Below are 22,440 nucleotides of genomic sequence, written 5' to 3'. Positions count from 1 at the left end.
TCCGTTCCCCTGCGAGTCGATCAACCTCTACATTTTCCAAAACAGCATACTTGTTTGAGATGGGGATGGTCACAGGAGACTCCTGTTTGCCCTGCTTTGCTCACCTACCTTTCCAGGAAGTCACCCATCCACCTGACAATACCTTCTGTTTATCTCTCACTCTGCAACTGCCATCCATCACACACCCGCTTAGCTCCTGTAAACCCCTCATTGCCTCTAACTGCCGCTCCAAAAGATCCATGCAATCTGACGGGATTCAAAACAAAACACACTTCCTGCAGACATAACCATCAGTAACGTGGAAACTCTCCCACATCTGACAGGAAGAGCACATTACTCTGCTAAAGGCCATCTGTGCACCTTAACAATCTACAGACCCAGAAAATAGTACAGTCTTATGGCTGTAAAAAGCACTGGTTCAGGCAAACTTATTACCTATGTTTTATACTTTTAAAGCTTAATCAAGAGACAGATCTTTTAAAGATTTCTGGCACAGACCATAATCCTGGGACTTTTCAGCATTTAGGCCCATAGAATTTGGGTACAGATACTAATTGCATGGCAAAGCCTAAAACCCTTCAACAAAAGTTAAGCTTGATTTTATAATTCATATTTCAAACAGACACCACCAAGGAGAACCTACCCTGTTGCAAACTGTTCAAAAAAATGACTAATAACTGACGTCATACTTGCTCAGTCAGCTTACTGGAGGTCAGAAATGTTGTGTTTGTAAGTTTCTATTCAGACATACCTGGAATCAGCTGATCATAACTGTTCCAAATCTCAGGCAGTTAAACCAGTCACATTCGCCTGCATTGCATTGACTTCGGTGAACTCAAACAGTGATATTGCCAATCCAATTTGTGTCAGGACAACTGATGTTCCTATTGCAAAGATGTGAAGGAAAGGTGCAGAAGTTTACTTCCTATTAGAACTATAGAAATGATACAGCACAGAAGGGTGGCATTCAGCTCATCTTGACTACGATGACTCGAAGACATCCAGACGCTCTTTAATCCAATCTTCCTGCACATGGCCCATAACTGTACAGCTTTATAGCACTTAAGGTGCGGGTTAAGGTATTTTTAAAAGAGTTAAGGGTCTCCCTCCACCACCAACTTGGGCAGCAAATTCCAGGCACCCACTGTAGTGACTATAATGAAGCCAACCAGCTAGACCTCATAGAATATGCGTTCTTCAATTGGTGCTGTGAACCTGGTTCAATAAGGGAGCCCTGGATGACACACAGCAGTATGATTTCAGTAGCACAATTCTCTTGTTCTTAAGTATCACTTTAGGACAGACAACATGCAGCAACTTTCCGCTCAGAGGCAGGTTGGTGAGATGCCTTATTCTTGTCTCACAGCAATCTCATTTCACACGCGCTGCATGACACAGAAATTGACTGATTGCTGTACATTTTGACAACCCATTATTTAGATGTTATATAATAGAGGATGTTATTAATATGTCCAGCTAAAACCTGAATGGAAATGCATAGTCACCATTGTATCATAAAGTCAACCTGTTGAACAAGTGGCCAGCTCCAGGGATGCTGCCTCCAGGGTGAGCTCAGGAACATTAGCCCTTTCTCGATTCCACCACGATCTGGGTGAAAAAGCTTTTCCTGCCTTTCACCTTAAATTTATGCCCCTTCTTATTGACCCATCGACTAAGTTGAACAGCTGCTTCCTATCCACCCTGTCCATGCCCCTCATAAGCTCTATCAGGTTCCCCCTCTATCTTCTCCACTCCAAGGAAAACAACCCAAGCTTATCCAGCCTCCCACCATTGCTGAAATTCTCCGTCCCAGACAACATCCTGGTGACTTTCCTCTCCACCCTGTCCAATGTAATCACATCTTTCCTATAGTCTGGAGAACAGAACTGCACATAGCACTCTGCCTATGGCCTAGCCAAAGTTCTGTACAGCTCCAACATAACCTTCCTGCTCTTAAAATCGATGCCTCAACTGATAAAATTGTGTCCCAAATGCCTTACGAACCATCCTATTACCCTGTTGTGCTGCCATCAGGGATTCATGGATAAGCACTCCTGATCTCTCTGATCCTTTGAGCTTCCCAGTGTCCTATCATTCATTGAACTCTCTTTGTCTTAGTGCATCACCTCCCATTTACCAGGGTTAAATTCCACCTGCCACTGATCTGTCCATCTGACCAATCCATTTATATCCTTCTCTAACTTAACAACTTCTTCCTCACTGTCAACCACCCACACAATCATTGTGTCATTCACAAACTTACTTATCATTCCACACCTTCCCCCCCACTGTGATCTGTATTGTTTATATATCTCACAAACAATAAGGACCCTGTGACCTCCCACTGCACACTAGGCTCCGGGCACTCAAACAGTGCCTCTACCACTCTGTGTCTCTGGGCACTAAACCAACATTGGACTCAACTTGCCAAGATGATTTTACCTTCTTTAGCAGTCTCCCATGTGGGACCTTGTGAAAGGCCTTGCTGAAATTCCTATAAACCACATCTTCTGCATTACCGTCACCCACACAGCTGGTCACCTCTGCAAAAAAATTCAGTCTGACATATTTGATAAGATTTCCCTCTGACAAAGCTATGCTGACTATCCCTTATCAAATCTGGCTTCCCAAGTGGAGATTAATTCTCTCCTTCTGAATTTTATCCTGAGGTTTCCCTACCATGATGGGAGACTCTCTAGAGTTTAATTCCTTTGTTTATCCCACAACCGGCTTGAAAAGTAGAATGGCATTATCTGTCCTCCAGCTCCCTGGCACCTCCACTGTGGCCAGAGAGCAATGAGCATTTTGGGTCGGAGCAGCTGTAATTTCCTGCTCTGTCTCTCACAGCAGCTTGGGATACAACTCAGCCAGACCTGGGGCTTTGTGCACTTTCAACCTGCCAAAACCTCTGATACCTCCTCACTCCCGATGTCAATCTGCTCAAGAACCTCACAGTCTCTCTTCAAGAATTCTGCACCTACATCCTTCTCTGAGTAAAAACAGATGGGAAGTAAAGTCAGGAGGTATGGGATACAGGGTAATCTGGCTGTCTGGATTCAGAATTGGTTGGCTGACCTGAGGCAGAGAGGGGTTGTAGATGGTAAGTATTCTGCCTGGAGGCCCAGTGCTGAGTGGTGTCCTGCAGGGCTCTGTTCTTGGGCCTCTGCTCTTTGTAGTTTTTATAAGTGACTTGGATGAGGAGGTTGAGGAGTGGGTTAGTATGTTTGCTGATGACACAAAGGTTGGAGGTGCCATTGATAGTATCGAGGGCTATTGCAGGCTTCAGTGAGACATTCACAGTCTGCAGAGCTGGGCTGAGAAATGGCAGATGGAGTTCAACCTGGATAAATGGTAAGTGATGCATTTTGGAAGGCCGAATTTAAATGCTGAATATAGGATTAAAGGCAGGATTCTTGGCAGTGTGGAGAAACAGCGGGATCTTGGTGTTCAAGTGCATAGCTCCCTCAAAGTTGCCACCCAAGTGGATAAGGTTGTTAAGAAAGCATATGGTGTTTTGGCTTTCATTAGCAGCGGGATCGAGTTTACGAGCCATGAGGTTTTGCTGCTGTGTACAAGACCCTGGTGAGACCACACGTGGAATATTGTGTCCAGTTCTGGTCGCCCTATTATAGGAAAGATGTGGAGGCTTTGGAGAGGGTGCGAAGGAGGTTTACCAGGATGCTGCTGGACTGGAGGGCTTGTCTTACGAGGAGAGGTTGACTGAGCTCGGACTTTTCTCTCTGGAGAGAAGGAGGAAGAGAGGTGGCCTGATCGAGGTGTACAAGGTAATGAGAGACATGGATAGAGTCAATAGCCGGAGACCTTTCCCCAGGGCAGGATTGACTGCCACGAGGGGTCATAGTTTTAAGGTGTTAGGAGGAAGGTATAGAGGAGACGACAGAGGGAGGTTCTTCACCCAGAGAGTTGTGAGCGCATGGAATGCTTTGCCAGTGGTAGTCGTGGAAGCAGAGTCATTAGTGACATTTAAGCGACTGCTGGACATGCACATGGACAGCAGTGAATTGAGGGGAATATAGGTTAGGTTATTTTATTTTTGGATTAGGATTATTCCACGGCACAACATCATGGGCTGAAGGGCCTGTACTGTGCTGTACTTTTCTGTGTTCTATGTTATATGTACAGCGACCTCCTGCTGATCGCTCTCCTCTTTGGGAATATTCTGCACCCTCTCCAAGATATCCTTGATCTTCACAACAGGGAGGCCACACACCATTCTGATGTCTCACTGTTGGCCGCAGAAGTGATTATCTGTGCCTCTGACCAGAAAGTCCCCTGTCACAATTGATCACTTGAAATGTGATTTCCCCCCACCCCCATTTCATCAGAGCCAGCCTCAGCCTCAGAAATATGGCTGTTAATGCTGTATTCCCCTGAGAGTCCATCACCCACTATATTTTCCGAAACAGCAAACTTATTTGATATTGAGATAGCCACAGGAGACTCCTGAATTACCGGCCTTCCCTCCTACCTTTCCTAGAGGTAACCCATCTACCTAATGGTATCTGGAATTTTTCTACCTTCTTGATACTTCCATTCATCACACCCCTGGCTCCTGCAAATTCCTCATTACTTCTAACTGCTACTCTATGTGATCCAATAGGATTTGCACTTCCTGCAGACATTATCACCAGTACCACTGAATTTTTCCTGAATGTCCCACATCAGGCAGGAAGAGCACATCACTCTACTAAAGGCCATCTCTGTGTCTTCATCGACAACCCAAAAAATAGCGCAGTCTTACTGCTCTAGGATAACTTAATACCTGTTGTTTATTTTTTTAAAACAAGAGAGTGATCTCAGTAAAACATGAAAAATCTCACCCTGCTCATTACAATAGATTTTTAAAAAAACAGATTCAACAAACATTTAGCTGATCAATGCTGTGAAATGCTGACACTCCCAGCTGTGAGTATTTCCAATATTGAAGTCTCTCTAAGGTCAGCTGTAAAATTTCTTTGTTTGTTTGCCTTTCATTTTTTTGTTGTTAAACGTGAGCTATTTTCTGACCTCCCTCATTTTCCCTCCTGAAATTATGACCCCTGCCTGAAACAATGCTGTGACGCCTGCAATATGTCAGCAAAATTTCAAATGAGAGAGAGAGAGAAATGTGACAGAAAATTATCATAAAGGAGCTGACTATGTCACCCGCTCCCCTCACCGTCCCCACCCCCCGCTTACCCTTTAACAGAAAGACCTCTCCTAAAGTTTATGTCTTATCTTCCCAGGAATATATAAAATACAAGTGGTTAAATATCGAGTGCAACCCTGGTAAGGGCTAGTGGCAGAGGTTTGCTAGTGAACTACAAGCCTGTCTCCACCAGCTGGGGATCAAGCACCACAGTACCGGAAAAGTCGCAGCCAAAAACTCACCCAACAGCAGCCCTTGCTTTGCAGGTAAAAGAATCTCTCACTCTAAATGCTACCAGCCAACCACCATCAAAACAAAACAGGATAAAGTATCAAAGTGAGGAGGTTCTGCTGAACCTATACAAGAGGATAGTCAGATCGCAGCTGGACAACAGTGAATAGTTTTCTAGTTTTCAGCTCTTTATCTAAGGAAAGATATATTGGCATTGGAGGCAGTCAGAGAAGGCTTCCAAGGCTGATCTCAGGTATGGAGGGATTGTCTGATGAGGAGAAGTCGTGGAGCTTGGGCCTGCATTCATTTAGTTTCAAAGAAGGAGACGTAACCTCATTGAAACATAGAAGTTTCTTGGAGGAACTTGACAAGCTGGATGTGGAGAAGCTGTTTCCCATTGTGGGAAGACTTTAGCACCAGAGGGTATCATCTCAGAATAACGGATTGTCCACTTAAGATACAGATCAGGAGGAATCTCTTCTCTCTGAAGGGAGTGTATCTGTGGAATTCTTTACTTCGAGGGCTTTTGAGGCTGGGTTATTACGTATGTTCAAAGATGTGATAGATGTCAAATTAGTAATGGAAACCAAGTGATATGGGAAAAAGGGCAGGATACTGGAGTTGAAGATAATCAGATCAGGCATAATCTCACTGAACAGCAGAGCAGACTCGACGGGTTGAGTGGCCTACTTCTCCTTCTACACCTTATGGTCTTTAAAATGATTTACACAAAATTGTAAAATCCAAGCATCCTGACATCAATTGTTCAATAGTCATTGTTCTGGAAACTATTCTTCACAAACCTCTGACAGAGATTGACCCGTGTGCCTTTCAACTTCTGCTTATTTTTGGCCTCACTGTTTTTGAAACAGTGTGTATGTGTGCCTTATTATTCATTTTTCTTGCCTGCCTGGCCTCTCACATTTGCCATGCACACTCACTCACTGAGCTCTGGCGAGACTGGGGAGTGGCACTGGATCAATACTGTGACCTGGGTGTTGGGGGGGTGATGGGATGACCATTCTCAGGGCACTAGTTAGTTGCTGAGGTGAAATTGCAAACACCTAATTTGGCAAAGTGCATGTCAAGTTTAGAGGTATATTAAAGCTTTGAAACCATAAGCAGTAAACAGAAACTCACTCACAACTCATTAAGAATCTAACCCCACTGGCTTTAACCTTTCACCACATCACATCTGTGGGCCTGAACAATGAAACGCACCGTCCACTGTTCAGGGAGGTTTCACACGAAATCAACCGCACACACAGACACAAACAATGACGAACCTTGTGTGATTCATGCACTCGAGCACGCAGATCCCTCAGCATCTCCGAGCTTTGCAGCTCATCTATTATAGAGCTCTACATAGTGCCCTGAATAGCAAGACAGTGCAGGGCAGGCTGCCAACTCCCAGAAAACTGAGTAAACTAGGCAGAGTCATGGTGAGCCCAGGTTAAACTAAGCAGAACAAGTCACACTGCAATTAAATGGAGACATTCTGGTTGGATCGCAGGTAGAGTGATAGATATCCAGAGTGAGTTATAGCTTGGAACTAATTGAGAGGTTTGAAAGGTTTCATGAAGAAAAAAACACTCATGGGATGTGGGCTAGGCCAGGATTTGTTGTCCTTTTCTCATTGTTCCTTGGGAAAGTGGTGGTGAGCTGCCTTCTTGAACTGCTGCAGTCTGTGTGCTCTATGAAGACTCAAAATGCTTTTAAGGAAGAGAACTCCAGGACTTTTAACCAGTGACACTGAAGTAACGGCGATATATTTCCAAGTAAGACAATGAGTGACTTGGAGGGGAAACTTACAGATGTGATGTTACCATGTGCCTGCTATCCTTGAGCTTTTAAATGCAAGTGGTTGTGGATTATAAAGTGCTGTATAAAGGAGCCTTTGAATTTCTGCAGTGCATCTCACAGATAGTCCACCGTGCTTCTATTGAGGATAGGTGGTAGAGGGAGTGGATGTTTGTGAATGCGGTGCCGGTCAAGCAAACTGCTTTGTCCTTGAGGGTATCAAGCTTCTTGAACGTTCTTGGAGCTGCACACATCCAGGCATGTGAGGAATATTCCTTCACACACCTGACTTGATAAACACTGGAAAGACTTTGGAGAATCAGGATGTGAACGACACACTGCGAACATTCGTAGCCTGCTCTCACAGCCACAGTTTCTGGTTAATAATCTCCACAGTATTTTGATTGTGTGGGTTCAGTGGTAGTAACGCCATTAAATGTTAGATGGTCTCTTATTTGAGACCACTATGTCTGGCATTTGTGTGGGACAAATGTTACTTGCCACTTTTCCGCCCAAGCCTGAAAATTGCCCAGGCCTTGTTGCATTTGGACACAGACTGCTTCACTGTCTGGGGAATTATGAATGATGCTGAACATTGTGCAAACATGACCAAACGCCTTCACTTCTGACATTAAAGTAGAGGGGAGGTCATTGATGAAACAGCGGAAGATGGTTGGGCCGAGGACATTGCTCTGAGGAACTCACTTCCCAGGTTGACCCCTCTTTAGGTATGCCTGGTGCTGCTCCTGACATGCCCTCCTGCATTCTCCATTGAACTAGGATTAATGCCCTGGCCTGATGGTAACGGTTAAGTGGTGAATATGCTGGGCTATAAAGTTGCAGATTGTGCTGGAGTACAATTCTGCTGGACATGGCCTCCAGCACCCCAGGGAAGTCCAGCCTTGAGTTGCTAGATCTGTTTGAAGTCTGTCCCATTTTGCACAACAACAGTGCCATGCAACAAAATGGAGGTTATTCTCAATGTGGAGGTGGGGTTTTATCTCCACAAGGACTGTGCAGTGGTCACTTTTACTGATACATTTGTTTGTGACAGTATCTACAGCCTGCAGATTAGTGAGGATGAAGTCAAGTAAGTTTTTTTTCCCCCTCTTGCTGGTTCTTCCCTTATTACTTGGGCAGACACATTGTAGCAGCTGTGCCTTTTCGGAGCCGACCAGCTTGATCAGTAATGCGGCTGCCAGCCACTCTTGGTGATTAAAATGAACCTCTTTACCTAGAGGAGTGAGATTTCCTCCTACAGGATGTTCATCTGATGGTGTTTATCACACCTTAGATAAAAAACTGGGAGAAGAGTGGTATTGAAGAATCCAACAAGCATTTATTCCAACTCCTTCTCAAACACAATCACTACATCCCACAGGCACATGGGCGAGTGGGAATATTAAGCCACTAGTTTAACATGCCCAGCTATCTCTTAAACTCTCTGCATTGAGTATTCTCAGGACAGGTATGGCACGGGATCAGATACAGAATGGAGACTTCTCTACTCTTTTAATATAAAAGCAAATGGAAAATAGACCTCTTTCTACATGGTCCGTCAAACACTCACAGGACAAATCTAGCATGGGATTAGTTTTCTCTGCTTCTATGAACTGAAAGTCATGCTACCTCTACTCTTTTAAACTGAAAGTAAGGCTCCCTGGACAGTATCCCCATCAACAACCCCTCGCCCCCGGACAGGGAGAGAATAAAATTAGATATACCGTAAAGCTTTCTCTATTCTTTTAAACTGAAAATAAAGCTGCCTTTGCTCTTTCCAGCTGAAATCTGTCTCCACACTGTCCCCATGAAACACCCCAAGATCAGGGACAGTGCAGTGCTAGATCCAAAGTAAAGTTCCTCTCTTAAAGTGAAAGCAAAGAACCCCCTACTGTTTCAACCTGAAAGTAAAGCTCCCTGTACGCTGTCCCAATCAACCACAGCCTGCTCAGGTAAAAGACAGGTCAAGCCAGAGCCTTAAAGCTGATGTTAAATCACCGGTTAGTGAAATTCTCAAGTTGATGTAACTGGTGCAGGGAGGTCAGAATCTCATTTTGTTGGTGATTGTGAGACAGGGAGCAGGAATATGTTCCTGGGGCTGTTCTCCTCTGCCTACTGCTCAGAGCTGGAATGTGAGTATTGTATGGGAAATCAAATGTGACACAAAGGGTAGAAAAAGAAACGTCAGGTCACGATGGAGAGGCTAAAAAGTGGTCGAGACTGAACTGGAGTGAGTGAGGGAGGGTGACAGTGAAGGGAGGTCGAGAGAAAGAAAGAGATTGATCTGAGGTAGGGCATTGAGTACTGAGTGAGTGCCGCACTGTCAGTGGTTCAGTACTGAGGGGTGGATACTTTGAGATGAGCAGAGTCCCTTCACCACTGATGCACCAAGTCAGGGCTATGTGCCATTGAAATTCATCAAGGCTCCGATTCACAGCACCTTCCAAAGCCACAGCCACTTCCATGTGGAAGACCGGGGCAGCAGATAAATAGGAACACTCCTACATTGTAATTTCCCATCAGTATTAGGCTGGAGCCCCGTTGCACCTGGACCATCTCTACCATCTCCCTCACCTTCCTGGACACCTCTGCCTCTATCTCAGACAACCACCTAGAAACCAACAAAAATTTCAAGCCCACTGACTCCCACAGCTACCTAGAATACACTTCCTCCCACCCACCTTCCTACAAAAATACCATCCCCTATTCGCAATTCCTTCACCTCTGCTGCATCTGCTCCCAGGATGAGGCATTCCACTCCCGTACATCTCAGATGTCCTCGTTTTTCAAGGACCACAACTTCCCCACCGCAACCCCCACCCTCCGCAGTGGTCAAGAATGCCCTCGACCGTGTCTCCGCATTTCCCGCAACTCACCCCGTCCCCGCAATAACCACCAAAAGAGAGTGCCCCTCACCCTCACGTGCCCACCAACCTCCGGATCCAACGCATCACCCTCTGACACGTACGCCATCTGCAATCCCAACCCACCAGCAAAGCCATTTTTCCATCCCCACCCTTGTCTGCTTTCCGGAGGCACCACTCCCTCCGTGACTAGCTTGTCCGCTCCACACTATCTCTAACCCCACCACACCCAGCACTTTTCCCTGCAACTGCAGGAAGTGCTACACTTGCCCCCACACCTCCTCCCACACCCCCATCCCAGGCCCCAAGATGACTTTCCATATCAAGCAGATGTTCACCTGCACATCTGCCAATGTGGTATACTGCATCCACTGCACCCACTGTGGCTTCCTGTACATTGAAGTAACCGACCACTTTGCAGAACACCTACACTCAGTTCACAATAAACAACTGCACCTCCCAGTCGTGAACCATGTCAACTCCCCTCCCATTCCACAGATGTCATGTCCATCTTGGGCCTCCTTCAGGGCCACAACGACGCTGCCCAATGGTTGCAGGAACAGCAACTCGTATTCCACTTGGGAACCCTGCAGCCCAATGTTATCAATGTGGATTTCACAAGCTTCAAAGCCTCCCATCCCCCTATTGCATCACAAAACCAGCCCAGCTCATCCCCACTTCCCTAACCTGTTCTTACTTTCACCTGTCCTCTCCTCTCACCTCAAGCCACACCCCCATTTCCTTCCTACTAACCACAGCCCGGCCCCTTGACCCGTCCCCTCCCTACCTCCTCACCTACTCTCACCTCTACTGGCTCCATCCCCGCCCCTTTAACTTGTCTGTCTCCTCTCCACCCATCTTCTCCTCGATCCATCTTCAATCCACCTCCCACCTCTCCCTATTTATTTCACAACCCTCTCCCCCTCCCTTATTTCTGATGAAGGGTCTAGGCCGGAAACATCAGATTTGGTGCTCCAAAGATGCTGCTTGGCCTGCTGTATTCATCCAGCTCTACACTTTGTTATCTCAGATTCTCCAGCATCTGCAGTTGCTGTTATCTGGCAAGTCCACATTCGACATGTGGGAATTGTTGAAATGCCATCTGAACAGAGTTCAGAATTAGCATGTTCCAGTGAGGAGGAAGGACAAGGAAGGATGAGGATGGCAACATGTGGGATCCTTGCATGGCAGGAGAGGTTTGTGAGTCGAAAAGGAAAAGGAAGTATATGTAAGATTTAGTGAGTTGGAATCACACAGGGCCTGTGAGGAATATGAGGTTAGCAGGAAAGAACTGAAGCAGTAAATTTGGAGAGCAATGCGGGGCCATGAAATGCCCTTTGCAAATAGAGTTAAAGAGAATCCAAAGGCATTTTATACATACATTAAAATAGGATCACTCAAGGGAAAAGGAGGGAACTTGTGTTTGGAGGCAGCAGTTATGGGCAGGATCCTAAATGAGTACGTTGTGTCAGTATTCCCCACAGAGAAGGACTTGGATAATAGTGTGATTCGTGTAGGGCATGCTAATATGCTGGGGCATTTTGAGGTCAAGAATGAAGTGGTTCTAGATCTCTTGAAGAGTATTAAGGTGGAGAAGTCTCCAAAGCCCATTGCGATCTACCGCAGGTTATTGAGAGAAGCACAAGAGGAGATTGATGGGGCCTTGACCAAGATTATTTTATCCTCTGTAGCCAATGGAGAGGTCCCTGCCGACTGGCGAGAAGATAATGTCATCCATCTGTTCAAGAAGGGGAACAGGGATAATCCAGGAAATTTTAGACTGATGAATCTCACAACAATAGTTGGGAAACTATTGGAGAGAATTCTTAGGGATAGGATTTATGCACTTTTGGAAAAGCATAACCTAATTAGGGACAGTCAGCATGGTATTGTGTGGGGCAGGTCATGTCATCCTAACTTAATTGACAAGGCGATGAGGGTGCGTTTGAAGACAGAGCAGTGAATTTCAGTTTGGCTATCGACAAGCCCCTCATGTTTGGCCCATCGAGAAGAATAAGATGCATGGGATCAACGGTGACTTCCATTTGGATCCAGAATTGGCTTGCCCATAGCCGACAGAGGATTGTGGTGGATCAGTGTTTCTCAGGGATTCATGTTGGGATCTCTGCTGTTTCTAATTTTTAAAAATGACTTTGATGAAAACTAGATATGTGGGTTAGTACTTTTACAGACAGCACAAAGATCAGAGGAGTTGTGGACAGTGTGTGGTAAATTGGGAGATGAACCAGTTGCAGATTTGTTGCATTTTGGGAGATCATTTCTTCAAGGAAAATATACAGTTAATGGCAAGACCCTTAATTGCATTGATTTCCAGAGGTATCTTGGGGTCCCAGCCCATAGCTTCCTGAAAGTGGGCCCACATGTGGATAGGGTGTGCTCAACTTTATTGATCAGGCATCGAGTGCAAGTGTCAGGAAGTGATGTTGTAGCAGCCTTATAAGGCTTCGGTTAGGCCGCTCTTCAGAGTATTTTCTTCAGTTCTGGCCATTACACGGCAGGAAGGATGCAGAAATTTTGCAGAGGGTGCAGAAGGTGCTGTCTGGAATAGAGGGTAGAAGAAGAGGCTGGAAAGAATAGGTTCAGAGATAGTAGGAACTGCAGATGCTGGAGAATCTGAGATAACAGGTGTAGAGCTGGATGAACACAGCAGGCCAAGCAGCATCGGAGGAGCAGGAAGCCTGATGTTTCGGGCCTAGACCCTTTCTCTGAAGAAGACAGCCTTCCTGCTCCTCGGATGTTGCTTGGCCTGCTGTGTTCATCCAGCTCTACACCTTGTTATCTCAATGGGCCAAATAGGGTTGTTTCCTCTGGAGCGGCAGAGGCTGATGGCAGACCTCACAGAGCTTTATAAAATGATGAGAGGCATAGATACAGTAGGTTGACAGTCAGAAGGGTATTTAAGGGGCTTTTAGATAAACACACAAATATGCAAGGGATATAGACTATGTACTAGGAAGAAGGGATTAGTTCAATTTGGCATCAAGTTTGGCACAGCATTGTGGGCCAAAGATCCTGTTCCTTTGCTGTGCTGTTCTCTGTTGTATCGAAGCAAGTATGTCCAGTAAGAATATCGGGCAGGTTTGTGTTTCTGTAAGTGGCAGCTTCAATGTATTTTTATTCAACTCTTGGTGCAGAAAAAAGCAGCATTAGCAGCTTATTTAATTCTTGGAATGTAACCTGAAGAAATGAGCCATGTGAAGATAAATTGATAAATGAATGGATGGACGAATAGAGCGACGACAAATAGTGTGAATCATTGAAAGGTGTCAGATGCAGGACGTTAGTTTTGAAGATCTCAGAAAATCGCTGATTCACCACAACGGCAAACGGTGCTCTGCGCAATGATTGAGTACAGCTCCTCTGTTTGACCTCAACCAAAGGCAGGAAGTAAAACCAAACTCTTATCAGATTGAGCTGTGCTGTTAGTTCTGTTATTCCTTTCCCTACTTCCCCAGGTTTCTGTTCTTGTGTGTAAAAGTGCTTCTGGGACACCTCGACTGCTTTGAGTAGGGAAGGGAAATATTCTGGCGGAGGGGGAATGGTGTATCCAAAATGGGCCACATAAGCTTGCGGGTTAGTCAGGCTGCTCTGTACAGTAAGGTGAATTGTGATGTGTTTGGGGATTGGAATAGTGTGTTCCTGGGCCACTTGAACTTCCACCTGTGGTTTAAAACAAAAGCTGCTGTCGCTAACCGGATATTATGTTGTGGAACTCTTGCCCACTTACCTCCTCCCCACTCACTATCCAAGGGCTCAGTCACATCTGCCGGGTGAAGCAGTGATCTCGCTGCACTACACCTCAACTGTCTTCAGTGCTCACAGCCGGGTCTCCTTCACACCGGGGAGATGAAACACAGACTGGGTGTCTGCTTTGAGGAATGCTGATATTTTGTCTGTAAAAATGATCCTGAGCTTCCAGTCTTGTGTCCCTTTAACATCGCACTACGTTCCACTCCAACCCACATTTTCACCTTGGGGTCTTGCTGCAGTGTTCCAGCAAAGCTCAGAGCAAGCTGGAGAATGGCATCTCATCTCCCTCTTGGGGACCCAGCAGCCTTCAGGACTCAATATCGATGGGTTATACACATTATCCCCACTATGGCCGCACTGAGTTTGGATAGAATGCTTCTGTAGAGAGCAAACCAGGGCACTTATTCAATACAGCGTTACAATTTTCATTGGCAAAAACACATTTCACGAAATTGTTTCTCATGTACAATGCATACCATACAAATTTAAATTGGATCCTCAAGATTAGTCTTTGAAACCCCATGTTCTTTCATTCCCATGAACTGGGCTTTGACGATAAATACAGAAACAACAAGTGAAATGAGCGCATAATTTGGAAAAGTGCAGCAAACCAAAGAGGGACAGAATTCTGAATGCAGGAATACATTTCAGTGATAATCATTTTCCTATAGACGTGTGAGACAATGATGGCACCACTGGCTTTAATAACACATGAACAAATTTTGGAACGAGACCATCATTTGTTGTTGAACACCAAAATAGGGAGCCACTCCTCATGGTGTACTTGGGCTAGCCACACCCCGTGGTGGCCAGCTCTGCAGGCCCATACTGCATTATAAAGCACTCAGGCAATGAGTTCTCAATGGACAAGCCATTGCCTGTTGCTAAACAACCCACTCGCAGTGATCTCCATGAGATTAGTAACTTTGCATGAGCCTTAGAAGGGTTATCACAATGACCTAATGTCCTTATTGCTGGGTTATTAACCCACAAACTATCTCTTATTCTAGGGACCTCAGTTCAAATCCTGCCCATGGCCAATGGTGGAATTTGAAGTCAATAGAAAAAATCGAGAATTAAATGTCTCATGATGCTGTTGTTGATTATTGGAGAAGAGAAGAAACAAATCAGCTGTTTCAGTGTCACCTTATCAGCTACGATACCTGTCCCTACCTTGTCAGGCCTATATATTCCTCAGGGCATGCAATTCTCATGGAATTTCTAGTCAAACTGTTCAGAGGTTACACACCTCTGGAGCAGTGGGGCTTGAACCCAGGCCTTCTGGTTCTGAGGTAGAAAACTTATCACTGTGTCACAAGGAGCCCCTTTATGTTTGACTCTGAACTGCGCATTTAGGGATGGGCAGGAAATTGTGGCCTCGCCAGTGATGCCCATAATCCTGTCTCAGCCTTCAATATACACAAGGACTCTGCCCCCACAGCTCTCTGTGGCAAGCAGTTCCAAAGACGCTCAACCCTCTGAGAGAAGGAATTCTTCCTCCTCTCAGTCTGTAATTAGCATCCCTTTATCCTGAGATTGTGCTCTTCCCAGAGCAACACCCTGACCGGTTAGTGTTGTGTGAAACTGCAACAATATCTGCTGTTTGAAGTTAATCAGCATTAATGGCTGCATTCTCAATTGCAACACCTCTGCAAGCCATAATCCATTTGCTAAACAATCATGATTCTCATCCCATCCAGGATCAATATTGTTCATCTTCAGAATTGCCCTCAAGAATTCATGAGAAATGTCTTTGAGGGTGCATGAAATTTATCCTGAAACACTGAGAGACATTTTTGCAAATGGAAATTGGTGTTATTAATACCCGGATTACTTTGACAAAGAAAAATTATAGGATCTCAGAAGGTAGGAGCAGGAGTAGACCACTAAACCCCTAAAGTCTGCCCTGCCCATTCAATAGGTTTTGGAGCTGAGCCCTTATCAGGCAAATGCTCCTTTGCCACTTCACTTGACAAAACAGCAGCACGCTGAGAGCTTATGATTACAAATAATAAAATGTGAGGCTGGTTGAACACAGCAGGCCAAGCAGCATCTCAGGAGCACAAAAGCTGACGTTTCGGGCCTAGGCCCTTCATCAGAGAGGGGGATGGGGGGAGGGAACTGGAATAAATAGGGAGAGAGGGGGAGGCGGACCGAAGATGGACAGTAAAGTAGATAGGTGGAGACAAGAGAGTTGCAATGGGAGAGAGATTCCCTGAGGTTGGTCCGGAGGGAGGAGGGTAACTTCTTCAGGTTAGGCATCCCTGGAAGAGGCTTCGCAGTGAGGTTAAAATAGTATCAGAGATAATGGGAACTGCGGATGCTGGAGATTCCAAGATAATAAAATGTGAGGCTGGATGAACACAGCAGGCCAAGCAGCATCTCAGTGCTCCTGAGATGCTAAGATAATAAAATGTGAGGCTGGATGAACACAGCAGGCCAAGCAGCATCTCAGGAGCACAAAAGCTGACGTTTCGGGCCTAGACCCTTCATCAGAGAGGGGGATGGGGGGAGGGAACTGGAATAAATAGGGAGAGAGGGGGAGGCGGACCGAAGATGGAGAGCAAAGAAGATAGGTGGAAAGGGTGTAGGTGGGGAGGTAGGGAGGGGATAGGTCAGTCCAGGGAAGACGGACAGGTCAAGGAGGTGGGATGAGGTCAGTAGGTAGCTGGGGGTGCGGCTTGGGGTGGGAGGAAGGGATGGGTGAGAGGAAGAACCGGTTAGGGAGGCAGAGACAGGTTGGACTGGTTTTGGGATGCAGTGGGTGGGGGGGAAGAGCTGGGCTGGTTGTGTGGTGCAGTGGGGGGAGGGGACGAACTGGGCTGGTTTAGGGATGCAGTGGGGGAAGGGGAGATTTTGAAACTGGTGAAGTCCACATTGATACCATATGGCTGCAGGGTTCCCAGGCGGAATATGAGTTGCTGTTCCTGCAACCTTCGGGTGGCATCATTGTGGCAGTGCAGGAGGCCCATGATGGACATGTCATCAAGAGAATGGGAGGGGGAGTGGAAATGGTTTGCGACTGGGAGGTGCAGTTGTTTGTTGTGAACTGAGCGGAGGTGTTCTGCAAAGCGGTCCCCAAGCCTCCGCTTGGTTTCCCCAATGTAGAGAAAGCCGCACCGGGTACAGTGGATGCAGTATACCACATTGGCAGATGTGCAGGTGAACCTCTGCTTAATGTGGAAAGTCATCTTGGGGCCTGGGATGGGGGTGAGGGAGGAGGTGTGGGGACAAGTGTAGCATTTCCTGCGGTTGCAGGGGAAGGTGCCGGGTGTGGTGGGGTTGGAGGGCAGTGTGGAGCGAACAAGGGAGTCACGGAGAGAGTGGTCTCTCCGGAAAGCAGACAGGGGTGGGGATGGAAAAATGTCTTGGGTGGTGGGGTCGGATTGTAAATGGCGGAAGTGTCGGAGGATAATGCGTTGTATCCGGAGGTTGGTAGGGTGGTGTGTGAGAACGAGGGGGATCCTCTTGGGGCGGTTGTGGCGGGGGCGGGGTGTGAGGGATGTGTCGCGGGAAATGCGGGAGACGCGGTCAAGGGCGTTCTCAATCACCGTGGGGGGGAAGTTGCGGTCCTTAAAGAACTTGGACATCTGGGATGTGCGGGAATGGAATGTCTTATCGTGGGAGCAGATGCGGCGGAGGCGGAGGAATTGGGAATAGGGGATGGAGTTTTTGCAGGAGGGTGGGTGGGAGGAGGTGTATTCTAGGTAGCTGTGGGAGTCGGTGGGCTTGAAATGGACATCAGTTACAAGCTGGTTGCCTGAGATGGAGACTGAGAGGTCCAGGAAGGTGAGGGATGTGCTGGAGATGGCCCAGGTGAACTGAAGGTTGGGGTGGAAGCTGTTGGTGAAGTGGATGAACTGTTCGAGCTCCTCTGGGGAGCAAGAGGCGGCGCCGATACAGTCATCAATGTACCGGAGGAAGAGGTGGGGTTTGGGGCCTGTGTAGGTGCGGAAGATGGACTGTTCCACGTAACCTACAAAGAGGCAGGCATGTACCCGGTGCGGCTTTCTCTACATTGGGGAAACCAAGCGGAGGCTTGGGGACCGCTTTGCAGAACACCTCCGCTCAGTTCGCAACAAACAACTGCACCTCCCAGTCGCAAACCATTTCCACTCCCCCTCCCATTCTCTTGATGACATGTCCATCATGGGCCTCCTGCACTGCCACAATGATGCCACCCGAAGGTTGCAGGAACAGCAACTCATATTCCGCCTGGGAACCCTGCAGCCATATGGTATCAATGTGGACTTCACCAGTTTCAAAATCTCCCCTTCCCCCACTGCATCCCTAAACCAGCCCAGTTCATCCCCTCCCCCCACTGCACCACACAACCAGCCCAGCTCTTCCCCCCCACCCACTGCATCCCAAAACCAGTCCAACCTGTCTCTGCCTCCCTAACCGGTTCTTCCTCTCACCCATCCCTTCCTCCCACCCCAAGCCGCACCCCCAGCTACCTACTAACCTCATCCCACCTCCTTGACCTGTCCGTCTTCCCTGGACTGACCTATCCCCTCCCTACCTCCCCACCTACACCCTTTCCACCTATCTTCTTTGCTCTCCATCTTCGGTCCGCCTCCCCCTCTCTCCCTATTTATTCCAGTTCCCTCCCCCCATCCCCCTCTCTGATGAAGGGTCTAGGCCCGAAACGTCAGCTTTTGTGCTCCTGAGATGCTGCTTGGCCTGCTGTGTTCATCCAGCCTCACATTTTATTATCTTGGAATCTCCAGCATCTGCAGTTCCCATTATCTCTGCTCCTGAGATGCTGTTTGGCCTGCTGTGTTCATCCAGCCTCACATTTTATTATCTTGGAATCTCCAGCATCCGCAGTTCCCATTATCTCTGATACTATTTTAACCTCACTGCGAAGCCTCTTCCAGGGATGCCTAACCTGAAGAAGTTACCCTCCTCCCTCCGGACCAACCTCAGGGAATCTCTCTCCCATTGCAACTCTCTTGTCTCCACCTATCTTCTTTACTCTCCATCTTCGGTCCGCCTCCCCCTCTCTCCCTATTTATTCCAGTTCCCTCCCCCCATCCCCCTCTCTGATGAAGGGTCTAGGCCCGAAACGTCAGCTTTTGTGCTCCTGAGATGCTGCTTGGCCTGCTGTGTTCATCCAGCCTCACATTTTATTATCTTGGAATCTCCACCATCTGCAGTTCCCATTATCTCTGATTACAAATAAACCTGTTTGGCTATAAACTGGTGTTGTGTGACTTCTGACTGTACAATTGCAGCAAGATATCCTGGCTCCTGTTCTCTAATGCTCTCACTATGATGGCCAATATACCGTTTGCTTTCTTCATTGTCTGCTGCATCTGCAAAGTCCAGTTTCAGTAACAGAAACCCTTTTCTGAAGAAGGGTCTAGGCCCGAAACGTCAGCCTTCCTGCTCCTAAGATGTTGCTTGGCCTGCTGTGTTCATCCAGCTCTACACCTTGGTATCTCAGAATCTCCAGCATCTGCAGTTCCTCCTATCTCTAGAACAATTTTAACTCCACTGTGAAGCCTCTTCTGAGGATGCCTATCTTGAAGAAGTCGCCCTCCTCCCTCCAGAAAAACCTCAGTGGATCTCTGTCCCACGGCAACTCTCTCGTAATCTCTTTGGCCTTGAAACTGCTTGACCACATCCTGAAGCAAACCAGGCACTACATTTTCTGAAGAAGGGTCTAGGGCCGAAATGTCAGCCTTCCTGTTCCTCTGATGTTGCTTGGCCTGCTGTGTTCATCCAGCTCTAAACTGTGGTATCTACAGTTTCAGTAACTTGTGTACAAGAGACACGCAAGTCTGGTTTGACATTCCCCTCTATCAGTTCACAGCCATGCAGATAATAATCCCCTTTCCGATTTTTCTTGTTAAATGTCTTTCTGCTTTTGCTGTCAAAAGCTACCCAGACCTTAAATATCATCTGCCAGTAAGTACTTGACATAGATTATTGATTGAATAAGGGAGAAAAAATGAAACTTGATACAAGATGCAGGACTGAGCGAATCACTCCCCATTTGAGTGCATTGACATTCGCAAAACTGGCTGGGACCCAAAAGATCCTTTCCGTGCTGCATGATACGATAGTGCTGTGTTTGTATGTGTGTGTATATCTGCTTTTGTGTATTTGTATGTGTGTCTGTATCTGCGCCTATGCTCAGCTAATGTCTTTACCTCTCTGTTGTAAACACACGCTCAAAGCTCGGAGCCTGTGTTGGTGCATTTTAATCTTTTCTTTTCTCCCACGGCTGAAGGCAAGAGACAATCCCAACCAGGCCATCTCTTAATCATGGCTATTCCATGCATCAAGATTTTCCTAAATTTATACAATGAAGACGTGCAGCATAGAACTTACAGCTTTTCTCTTTATTTCTCTATTTTTGTACCTATTTTAATACCTAAGATTCATATTTAGGTACTTTGTCCCTAAGATGGGGCTGTGTGTGGTGACATTGTACACATTCCACAGTACTCCTGTACTTTATAAACCTAATTCTAATTGTGCCTCCAGTGAGAATTACCACTGTCAGGAGTGACACATGTGGAATGTAGCATGGTGTCCTCACACTTGTGGGGAAAAATAAAATTCCAGACATGGTTCTGCCTATCGCACACTGAGGACTGAGATGCTAATTCGAAGAAACATTGATACCCGCCCACCTGAAATGCCAATATGGTTTTATTTCAGTGCACGTGTTCTCTTAGTTCCATTGAACCAGGCAATTGCGAAATTGCTTTCACGTGTCTTGATGGTAAAAGAAATCCATTTGCTGCAGTGTAAGTTCTTCAAATGATCATTTAAAAAATCAGAAAAGGGAAGTGTCAAAATAAAGAAGATTCTTGCAGAGTTTGTCAGTGTGGTTCCCACACTCTGTGCAGAGCGAGGCACTTGAAGAGGCTGTTAGTTTCAGGACTGTTTCTTGACAAGGAGTGTTATGTGTAAACATTAGCTGGATTCTCCCGTTCCATCAAAGCAGTAAGTAACTCTTCAAATGGTTTATTATTTATCTGAATTCTGACATAAATTCACTGATAGTAATGTCAGATGGTGTAACATTTCAGTACATTACTTGTTTTGTATTTCATTAGAGTTGCTGGATTCTGTTGTTATTCAATTAGTGCATTTTGATTCAGAAGGGTTAAGCTCCAATGCGACTAATAGTCTCCATTAACAGCTCATCCCCCTCCTCACCAGATCATTATCCATACCTTTGTTTGTCCAACTATTCTCCTCTCTCCTGTGTTCTCTCCCCAACTATCATTTTCTCCTTACTCCCATCCTTCCTTCTGTGCAAAAGAATGAGATTTTCTGAGCTATCATCAGTTTTCTGGATTGGTCACAGAATCTGAAACATTAACTCTGGTTTCACTTCACAGATGCTGCCAGACCTGCTGAGATTTTCCGTAATCTTCTCTTTATTACTTTAGTTCTCCTCAGCCACTGATAACATCAAAGGTTTCTGTCTGTGTCTGTACTCAATATCTACTCCATATATGGTCGTTGTAACGACCAAACAGCTTGATCTGTTTGTATACCTTGACTGTAACTTTAAAAATGCCCTAACTTAATGTGAATTCAGCGCAGTTGTTGCATGTAGATTTGTGATGAAGATTCAGTCTATCCCTCTTCAAACATTGTAAATGACAATGGGCTTTCAAAGATGAACTTCACTGTGACCAGGATAGTTTACATTGAGAATAGAGGAAAAAAAGACACATTTTTATTTTGTTGGTGTTTTTTGACCCTTTGATTGCATATCTCTGGAAATTAAACTCAATGCGAGTCTCAGCTCAGTGACTGTGGGGGAAAAAATGCTTTCTGCTCCGATACTGGTAACAAGCCTGCTGTTTGGTCAGAGGAGCTGGTCACACCTGGTGTTATACCGAGGAAATATGACATTTTCTGGCTAATCAAATATGTGCCTGGAGAAAGACAGAAGAGGTATCTCCCATAAACCAACATTGACCAATTTTGAAAATATCAAACTGATCGATGCATATTTAGTTAATATGAAAGATGATTCCTTGTTTTAAAGCCAACAGTTTGAACAGAGCAGGGTCTGGTTCCATAATTACGCCGAGCTCCTCCTAGTCCCATTCATTTTATGAAATTCAAAAAAATCACTGAGGTACAAGTCCTAATCAAAACATTTACAGCCTCATGTTTGGAATGCTGACATAGTTCAATATCCATCTGCCAATTTACTACTGTTGAAGGGAAGGACAACGCGCACTTTTTAAAATGTTTTACTTGAGACTTTAAACCCAGTAACTGCGATATATCCCTTACAGGATAATCGTATTTGCATATAATGACATCTTCACATATCAGCCCACCAAATTTGGGGCGGCACGGTGGCTCAGTGGTTAGCACTGCAGCCTCACAGCGCCAGGGACCCAGGTTCAATTCCAGCCTCGGGCGACTGCCTGTGTGGAGTTTGCATGTTTTCCCCGTGTCTGTGTCGGTCTCCTCTGGGTGATCCGGTTTCTACCACAGTCCAAAGATGTGCAGGCTACATGGATTGGCCATGCTAAATTGCCTGTGGTGTTCAGGGATGTCTAGATTACATGGGTTATTGCGAGATGGGTCTGTGTGGCATGGGTCTGGGTCATTGTGGACTTATTGGGCTGAAGGGCCTGT

The 22,440-nt window shown here is 46.2% G+C and overlaps 2 protein-coding genes and 1 long non-coding RNA gene across 5 annotated transcripts in view; all 3 read left to right on the top strand.

Moving 5' to 3' along the window:
* The window catches only part of LOC132207182 (uncharacterized), a 245,502-nt gene that overhangs the window by 98,614 nt on the left and 124,448 nt on the right, over positions 1 to 22,440 (top strand). The window lies entirely within an intron of this gene.
* Positions 1 to 22,440, top strand: part of LOC132207269 (uncharacterized) — a 176,202-nt gene that overhangs the window by 71,923 nt on the left and 81,839 nt on the right. The window lies entirely within an intron of this gene.
* LOC132207169 (high affinity immunoglobulin gamma Fc receptor I-like) overlaps positions 1 to 22,440 on the top strand; it is a 58,142-nt gene that overhangs the window by 3,453 nt on the left and 32,249 nt on the right. The window contains exon 1 of one of the 3 annotated variants that reach the window (XM_059642359.1): positions 20,660 to 20,775. The exons of 1 other annotated variant lie outside the window; for it this stretch is intronic. The gene's annotated coding sequence lies outside the window, so the exon portion shown is untranslated. Of the gene's footprint in view, positions 1 to 20,659; positions 20,776 to 22,440 lie in introns of those variants that run through there. One more of the 3 variants, XM_059642360.1, reaches the window with a different exon arrangement.

The sequence above is a fragment of the Stegostoma tigrinum genome, chromosome 44 (assembly GCF_030684315.1).
Source record: "Stegostoma tigrinum isolate sSteTig4 chromosome 44, sSteTig4.hap1, whole genome shotgun sequence".
Taxonomy (NCBI): Eukaryota; Metazoa; Chordata; class Chondrichthyes; order Orectolobiformes; family Stegostomatidae; genus Stegostoma; species Stegostoma tigrinum.
Note: the sequence above shows the minus strand (reverse complement) of the source record. Positions and strands in the feature narration are given on the sequence as shown.